General features: G+C 44.2%; 1 long non-coding RNA gene across 1 annotated transcript; it reads left to right on the forward strand.

Moving 5' to 3' along the window:
• Window positions 1–4,185: 4,185 nt before the first annotated feature.
• Window positions 4,186–7,580, forward strand: LOC137304568 (uncharacterized). Its single transcript, XR_010958593.1, has 3 exons — window positions 4,186–4,323; window positions 5,136–5,449; window positions 6,639–7,580. It is a non-coding gene; the product is annotated as an uncharacterized lncRNA (long non-coding RNA).
• The last annotated feature ends 1,501 nt before the right edge of the window (window positions 7,581–9,081 follow it).

Raw genomic sequence — 9,081 nt, forward strand, 5'->3', positions numbered from 1 at the left:
ATTAATATAGATTGTAAATAGCTGAGATCCAAGCACTGACCCTTGCGGTACCCCACTATTTACAGCCTGCTGACCTGAAAATGACCCATTCATCCCTACTCTCTGTTTTCTGTGCCTTAACCAATCCTCAATCCATGCTAAAATATTAACCCCAACCCCATGAGTCCTTATCTTGTGTAACAACCTTTTGTATGGCACCTTATCAAATGCCTTTTGAAAATCAAAATATACTATATCCACTGCTATTTACATCCTCAGAAAACTCGAATACATTTGTCAAACACGATTTCCCTTTCATAAAACCATGTTGACTCTGCCCAATGATATTATGATTTTCTCAGTGTCCTGTTACTACGTCCTTAATAATGGATTCCAGCATTTTCCCGACTACTGATGTCAGGCTAACTGGCCTGTAGTTCCCTGTTTTCTCTCTCCCTCCTTTCTTGAATAGTGGGGTTACATTTGCTACCTTCCAATCCACTGGGACTGTTCTAGGAGCTAGAGAATTTTGGAAGATCACAACCAATGCATCCACTATCTCTGCAGCCACCTCTTTTAGAACGCTAGCATATCAGCCATCAGGTTCAGGGGATTTGTCTGCTTTTAGTCCCATTAATTTCTCCAGTACTTTTTCTTTACTAATATTAATTACTTTAAGTTCCTCACTCTCGTTAGACCCTTGGTTCCCCACTATTTCTGATATTTTTTTTTGTGTCTTCTACTGTGAAAACAGATGCAAAATATTTTTTTAATGTCTCTGCCATTTCCTTATTCCCCATTATAATTTCTCCTGTCTCAGCTTCTAAGGGACCCACATTTACTTTTGCTACTCTCTTTCTTTTTACATACTTGTAGAAGCTCTTACAATCTGTTTTGATAGTTCTTGCTAGTTTACTCTCATATTCTATTTTCTCCCTTTTTATCGATTTCTTGGTTATGCTTTGCTGGTTTCTAAAACTCCCAATCCTCAGGCCTACTACTCTTCTTGGCAACATTATAAGCCTCTTCTTTTAATCTAATACTATCCTTAATTTCTTTAGTTAGCCACGGATGGATCACTTTTCCCGTGGAGCTTTTCTTCCTCAGTGGAATGTATATTCATTGAAAATATTGAAATATTTCTTCAAATGTTTGCCATTGCTTATCTACCATCATATCTTTTAATCTAATTTCCCAATCGACTGTAGCCAACTCGCCCCTCATACCTACGTAATTGGCTTTAAGTTTAAGACGCTAGTTTCAGACTCAAGTATATCACTCTTGAACTCAATGTGAAATTCTATCATACTATGATCACTCTACCTCAGTGAATCCCTTACTGTAAAATTACTAATTAACCCTGTCTCATTATACAAGACAAGATTTAAAATAGCCTGTTCCCTGGTTGGTTCCATGAATTATTGCTCCAGGAAACCGTCTCGAATGCATTCCATGAACTCGTCCTCCAAACTACCTTTGCTAATTTGATTTGCCCAGTCTATATGAAGGTTAAACCCCCCCATGATTACTGCATTACCTTTGTTACAAGCTCCTATTATTTCTTGAATAGTACTATGTCCAATGGTATAGCTACTATTCGGGGGCCTGTAAACTACTCCCACCAGTGTTTTCTGCCCCTTGTTATTTCTTATTTCCACCCAGACTGATTCCACTTCCTGATCTTCTGAGCCAAGGTCCTTTCTCACCACTGTCCTTATGTCATCCTTTATTATCAGGGCTACGCCCCCTCCTTTTCCATTCTGCCTGTATTCTAGAAACGTCAAGTACCCTAGAATATTTAGTTCTCAACCTTAGTCACTTTGCCACCATGTCTCAGTGATGGCTATTAGACCAAACCCATTTATCTCGATTTGTGCCATTAATTCATCTATCTTGTTACGAATGCTCTGTGCATTCTGATAAAGCGCCTTTAATTTTAACATTTTACCATTTTTCCCTGCTTTGACCTTATTCACCGTGCACTATTACCGTTAAACTCTCTGTCCCTTCCTGCCACACTCTGCTTATCTTTACCCAAACCACTGCCCTGCTCTGTTGCCTTGTCTTTTCTCTTATGGTTTCTAAATTTCCCCTCACCTGACCCCTCCTTTTTAGTTTAAAGCCCCAACTACTGCCCTAGTTATTCGATTCGTCAGGACACTGGTCCTAGCCCGGTTTAAGTGAATCCCGTCCCAACGGAACAGTTCCCTCTTTCCCCAGTACTGGTGCCAGTGCCCCATGAATTGAAACCCCTGTCTCCCGCACCACTCTTTGAGCCACTCATTTAACTCTCTGATCTGTTTGTCCCTATGCCAATTTGCACGTGGCTCAGTTAGTAATCCAGAGATTATTACCTTTGAGGTTCAGCTTATTAATTTAGACCCTAGCTCCTCAAACTGTCTCAGCAGAACCCAATTCTTAGTTCTACCTATGTCATTATTCCTCCATGGACCACGACAACTGGATCCTCTCCCTCATGCTCCAAGTTCTTTTCCAGCTGCGAGGAGATGTCCTTAACCCTGGCACCAGGCAGGCAACCCAGCCTTCGGGACTCTCGGTCGCGGCTGCAGACAACAGTATCTATCCCCCTGACCATAATGTCCCCTACCACTACCACATTCCTTTTTACTCCCTCCACTTGAATGGCCTCCTGTACCACGGTGCCATGGTCAGTTTGCCCATCCTCCTTGCAGCCCTTGTTCTCATCCACACAGGTAGCAAGTACCTCGTACCTGTTGGACAAGGTCAAAGGCTGAGGCTCCTCCATCACTGCATCCTGGGTCCCCATACCTGCCTGACTCACAGTCACATCCTCCTGTCCCTGACCACTAAACAAACCTAAACTACTATCTAATCTAAGGGGTGTGACTGCCTCCTGGATCAAAGTGTCCAGATAACTCTCCCACCGCTTCATAGTGCTCCTTTCAGCCTCTCCTCCCACGCTATATAGTGACTGTGAATGGGAGCAGGAACCCGGGCTGATTTCCCTTCTCTCTAACCCTGGAGTCATTGGACTGTGATCAGGAGCAGGAAACCTGGCTGATTTCCCCTCTCTTTAACCCAGCGATCACTGGACCATGTTCAGGAGCAGGAATACTGGCTGATTTCCCCTCTCAGTAACCGAGGGATCACTGGACAGTGATCAAGAGCAGGAACACTGGCTGATTTCCCATTTCTCTAAACCTGAGGTCACTGGACAGTGATCAAGAGCAGGAACACTGGCTGATTTCCCCTCTCTCTAACCCAGGGGTCACTGGACAGTGATCAGCAGCAGGAACCCTGGCTGATTTCCCATTTCTCTCAGGAGCAGGAAACCTGGCAAACTTCCCATCTTTCAATCCTGCTGTCACTGGACAGTGATCAGGAGCAGAAACCTTGGCTGATTTCCCCTCTCTGTTATCCTGGGATCACTGCACAGTGATCAGGAGTAGTAATCCTGGCTGAAATCCCCTTTCCCTAACCAAGGGGTTACAGGGTAGTGATCAGGAGCAGGAACCCTGGCTGATTTCCCCTCCCTCTAACCCTGGGGTCACTGGACAGTGATCAGGAGCAGGAACCCTGGCTGATTTCCCCTCCCTCTAACCCTGGGGTCACTGGACAGTGATCAGGAGCAGATCCCTGGCTGATTTCCCCTCCCTCTAACCCTGGGGTCACTGGACAGTGATCAGGAGCAGATCCCTGGCTGATTTCCCCTCTCTCTAACAAAGGGGTCACTGCAAGTGATCAGGAGCAGGAACCCTGACTGATTTCCCTGTTCCCTACACAAGGGATCACTGGACAGTGATCAGGAGCAGGCACCCAGGCTGACTTACCCTCCCCAACACTGGAGCCACTGGACATTGATCAGGAGCAGAAACCTTTGCTGATTTCCACTCGCTCTGAAGTAGGGGTCACAGGACATTATACAATAATCAGACGTGGACTCTGGGTGGAGTGGGACTGATGGGCCCAGTGGTCTTTTCTCTCTGTGAGCACTGTAGTGATACCTGATGATTGACACTTTTGTTCCTTGCACATTGCTCATTCTGCATGGTTTGCTATGTTAACTGTGTTCAGCCTGTTCTGAATATTTAGTCCATTTTTAATAGTGCACAGGTACAGCAATGGCAAACAAACATTGAAATTAAATCAAGTTGTGCGTTCTCACTGCGATGTATTTACACATGCAGATTTCCTCCGATTAACCTTTGTGCACTGTTAAAAGGTACAGTGTCCAGAGATTTACTGCAGTGAGTGAACTGGTTGGAAAGACTAACCTCCCAGAAGTGGCCGTTGCCGGGAGCTGGAGCAAAGGACAGCAACTCCATACTTGAGGTCATTTAACCCTGGGACAAGAACTAGTCAGTGAGTTTTATTATGCCCGTAAGTATTTTTTTTGAGAAAGGCCAAACATTGGCATTTGTTTTCAGAAGGTAAAGGCCGACTCGTTATGGCATCAACAAGAAGTCAAGTCATTAATTAAAGCCAGCAGATAAAGGGGGCGACTATTTTTTTTACATGTGTCAACCTTTTGGCTGCTCATGTTTTTCAAAAGAAATACAGATTTAATCACGACGCACTGCTCCGAATTCTCCTGTAGCTACAAGGACAGTTAAGCTGAAAAGAGCAGTAATTGCACAGCATTTTCCCAAAGGCCTCTTTATAACCTCAATGGTTCTTTTGATGCATCAGAAAAAAATTAATTATATTTAAAACCTTGGGCGTCACTGATTACAGATTGGTGCATTTTACTGGAACAAGTTCTGGACTCGTTCAGATGCAATTATTTTGACTTTAGTCGAATATGTTTCTTTCCCAACATTATCTAAGTGTTTTCGAATCACTTTAAAGTACAAGCCAGGTTTAACAGGCTGACTCTGCATGTTTGCCTCCTGTTTTAAAGCAGCTGCCCGTAATCGCACAATCACAGGATACTCGAACCTGTAAGAATCTAGCAAATAAGTTAAGAATCTATTAAATATGAAATCAGCTGTGGACGGGTTAAAGACTAAGATTAAGGAGCAGAACCAGGCAGTGGGCAAAGTTAATGAAGTAGCAGCATGGAAAATTACTGACCCTTCTAACAGAACAATGGGGTCAGATAACAGAAAAGCTGCCGACACTTTAGAAACTGCTACACCTGTTTGTTTAGGATAATCCTTGTACTTCTTCGGCAGGAATTGATTCCATTGTGTAGGCTCACCACCTGCAAGACAGTACATGCAAGACTGCGCATTCCTCAGGCAGAAATAAGATATATAAAGACTGGCTTTTAGCCATAAGCCCCACAGCCGGACAAGAGGAAGGGGTGAGATATATCCAGTGGATCCATGCTGGCTCTGGCCTAACACTGTGTCACCCTTGGGGAATTACAGAGATCTCAGGGGAGGTGAATGCCAGCTGGAAGGCCTAACCCTGTGTAGTTCCCTGAAGCAGAAGCAGAAGTAAAAGCAGTGTTCCATCCCGTGCCGGCTGCCCCACCTCCGAACGGGTAATCTACTTCTTGTTTGGGGTTGCTAGTTATCGCTTAATGATGTTTGTATCGTCTGCTGTCTGTGAACAATAAAGCTTCAATTCCTTTAGCCAAATGGTGTCAGGTCGAATTGATTAGGGGATTACCGTGATCCAGTCACGGAATATAATTCCAAAAAATTGGCGAGCCAGCCAGGAGCCTGACAAAATGAGTTGGGTGGGTTTTGTCCTTCACAGACAGGCTCCGACCAACCTGACTGACGTTGCTACATTGGTTTAGTAGGAACCTTTCGGGGTGTACCGACCGATATGGGTAGAATGGCAGAAGCTCCAGTGAGTGAGCAGGGATTAGCCAAAGGGGTAAGTTCAGATAATATTAATGTGGCACCTGACATGTATGGTCTGACATACTGTGCACTGAGGGAGCGTGTTCAAAAGGAAGTAGAGGATAAGAAAATGAAACACAAAAAGGAAAGACAGATGTCTATATGTGCTGCACATCTCTGGACACATCAGAGCGACCAGATGGCTAGCTCAACTGATGTCGAGGGAGCCTGAGATAAGAAGTCTGAGAAATTATGTGTTCAGATTTAGTGTTGTGTCAGACTAGTCCAAAAGAGGACTCGTGTCAAAAGGCGACAAAATTGATTCAAAGTCAAGTAACTATGGGTGAGATTGTGCAGGAGGACGAGGAGAACATAGGAACTTGCACTGTATTAAAATCAGTTAAAATCTGTCAGACTTTGTGTGAGGTGAAGACTAAGAGGAAGAGACTGGTGAGGGAGAAGGAAATTAAAGAGGATGATTGGAAAGTGGGGGTCTTGTTGTTTCAACCACAGGAATTAGGGAGGTTGAGAGAGGAAGTTGAAATTCGGAAAGGTAAGTTGAAAGATGAGGAAGAAAGAAGAACATAAAGAAAGATGGAGGGACCTTCACCACACCAGGCTTGGGAGAGCAGTCAGACCGTGAGCTTGAGACTTCGAGTCGGTACAGAATGGGATTCTATGATGGAATCAAGAAGGAGAAAGGGGAGATCACAAGCTACAGAATGTGCTCTTTTGTTTTCAGTATACTGTCTCTTTAAAAAGTTTGCCCTCATTGTGAGTGCTTTCTTTTCACTTGAAGGGGCTACGGCCCCTTTTTAATGTATGTTATGTGTTTCTCTTTTAGTGTAATGTAACAAAGATTTTGTTCATCTGTGAAAGCAGATATTTCCAGTATCTTTGCAGTTTTTGGAAAGACACGCCTGAAGGAACAGCGAAACGAAAGACAACGTGATGTACTGGGTTTTAGTAAGCACGTGTAATGTTGATAATTTTATCTGTTTTGTCTTGTGTTTAATTCTGATATTGCTGAATTAAAATTGGAGTTTTCGAGGTTAACTGACCTACTAAATTGTGGAAACCAGACTTTTACCGTGGCCAAGAAAAATTCCAGTTCTTATAAAATGTGACTATCTCAAATTTTGGACATGAGACCATCACATAAAAATTGGCATTTTGAATTTCTTAAATGTTTAATGATTTGAAGTGAATGTTGAGCGATTTGAAGTTAAGTTGTGACGAGTATTGGTGAGTGTGAATTTATGTGTAATGTGTGTAACTGTAAATCTTGTTATCCAGTACAGGGCATCATTTTGGATAATTCTGGGACAATCATCTTGGTTGTACTAAAATCGATAGCGGTTAGCCCTGACACCACACTTGTGATTGGTTGTGGTCCAAAAAAAAAGTGAATGAAAAACAGAAAAGATTAAATAAAGGATATACCCACAAAAAATATGTGAAAAAAATGAATCGGAAAGTTATAGTTGTGTTATGGAAAAGACAGCAAATTATAAAACTTAAGAAACAATTAGAAATCAAGGGGACCTCAACAAAAAGTTGATCACAATAATCTGGAAATGTTGGACGAATTAAAAACTAAAATGAATGAAGGGAAATGCTATCTCCCGACACGAAGGGTTTTTTTTACGTGAAAGCTACATTGACATACGCTGAGACTATTGTGTGCGTCTCATACCTGGCTCCATCGTTTTGTTTCTGCAACAAAAAAAAGTTAAGCACTTCCACAGACACCGACATCTGCTTTTAATTCACCTTTGCATTTATTTAAAACAATTGACATAATTTGAATGGATATTTCCCCACGTTGACAGAATGAAATAATAAAATCGTGAATTGACAAATTAACCGTTTGGGCTCTCAAGAAGAGCCACAGTGGATTTTCTGTGTTTCTTTTAAAACAGGGGACCATGGTTTTCGTGACTGCGTGAGTGTTGATAATGCAGGATTACCGAGAGTAGTTCTCTGACATAAAGTGGCTTCACAGAGTTACGGAGCATCCTTTGCTGGAGAAATGTTGGTGCAGGAAACGGTTCAGAGGTGCGAAGAATTTAAGACCTTATCTGCAGACATTGGCAGATATCAATATCACAGTGTGGTGACAATTTAAACTGAGACTTTGGGCCCGATATTATGAGGGTGGTGGGTTCGCAGTGGGGGGTCGACTGGACGCATGGGTAACGCGCCCAGTGAATTCAGGGTGCTCCGCACAGAATTGCTGGCTAATTGGATCCACTTACCTGTGCTTCCCGGTTTTGCGCTGGAAAGCTGCGCAGCGGGCGGACTGCACAAGCGCAGCATAGACTGTCAGCTGGAGGAGCCCGATTTAAAGGGGCAGTCCTCCACTGACTGATGCTGCAGAAAATAGGAAAAATTACAGCACGGAGCAGCCCAAGGGGAAGCCTGCTCCCAGATTAATTATGCCTCACTCCAGGTATCATTAGATGGGGTGAGGAGGAGTGGGAGGACAGAGATCTTCCCCCCAGCGGGCAGGAGGAAGCGGCCTGCCTCTGCCACCAAGAAGGTCTGGCTCGAGGTGGCAGAGGAGGTCACCAGCACCCCCAACATATCACGTACCTGCATACAGTGCAGGAGGCGCTGCAATGACCTCAGTAGGTCAGCCAAAGTGAGTACACTTACTCATTCCCCTACACTCCGTCTGCCACATCACCGCCCCCACCCCACATCTCCTTCTGCACTGCCAACACTACTCTGTCACATCACCCCTCACACCCACTCAAACCCCATCCTCATCTTACCTGCACTTACTCACCTCGCCAGTACTCATCCCGCCACTACCACTCAACCCAATCCTCATACAATCTCATGGCTCCATCTCATACTCACCCTCTCATGCATCTCTTTCATGGTCAGCCTCACACAACCTGCCACTACCTGTGCTGCAGCCACAGGGCATGCATCACATATGTGCAGTAGGCAGCGTAAGGCAAAGTGTCGTGAGCATGAAGGGGATGCACAAGGGTGTTTGAGGGTTTGTCATGGTTTTTACCTATATTTGATTTCTGATCAACTCACATTACATATTATATTGGCACCACTACTGCCACGTCTTTGCGAATCTTGTCTGGTTTGTGCAATAATGCCCTTTCCTGAGGATTACTATGAAGACCCACACCTGATGCCACCCATTGTGTCACTGCAGAGTGGGTGTAGGTGTATTTTCAGGGCTCTTTTGTGCAGACGACTGAGAGACGTCGGCGATGTCCCCGGTGGCACCCTGGAAGGATGCGGAGGAGAAGTTGTTGAGGGCAGTGGTGACTTTGACAGCGACAGGTAAGAAGATGGT

The sequence above is a fragment of the Heptranchias perlo genome, chromosome 38 (genome assembly GCF_035084215.1).
Source record: "Heptranchias perlo isolate sHepPer1 chromosome 38, sHepPer1.hap1, whole genome shotgun sequence".
Taxonomy (NCBI): domain Eukaryota; kingdom Metazoa; phylum Chordata; class Chondrichthyes; order Hexanchiformes; family Hexanchidae; genus Heptranchias; species Heptranchias perlo.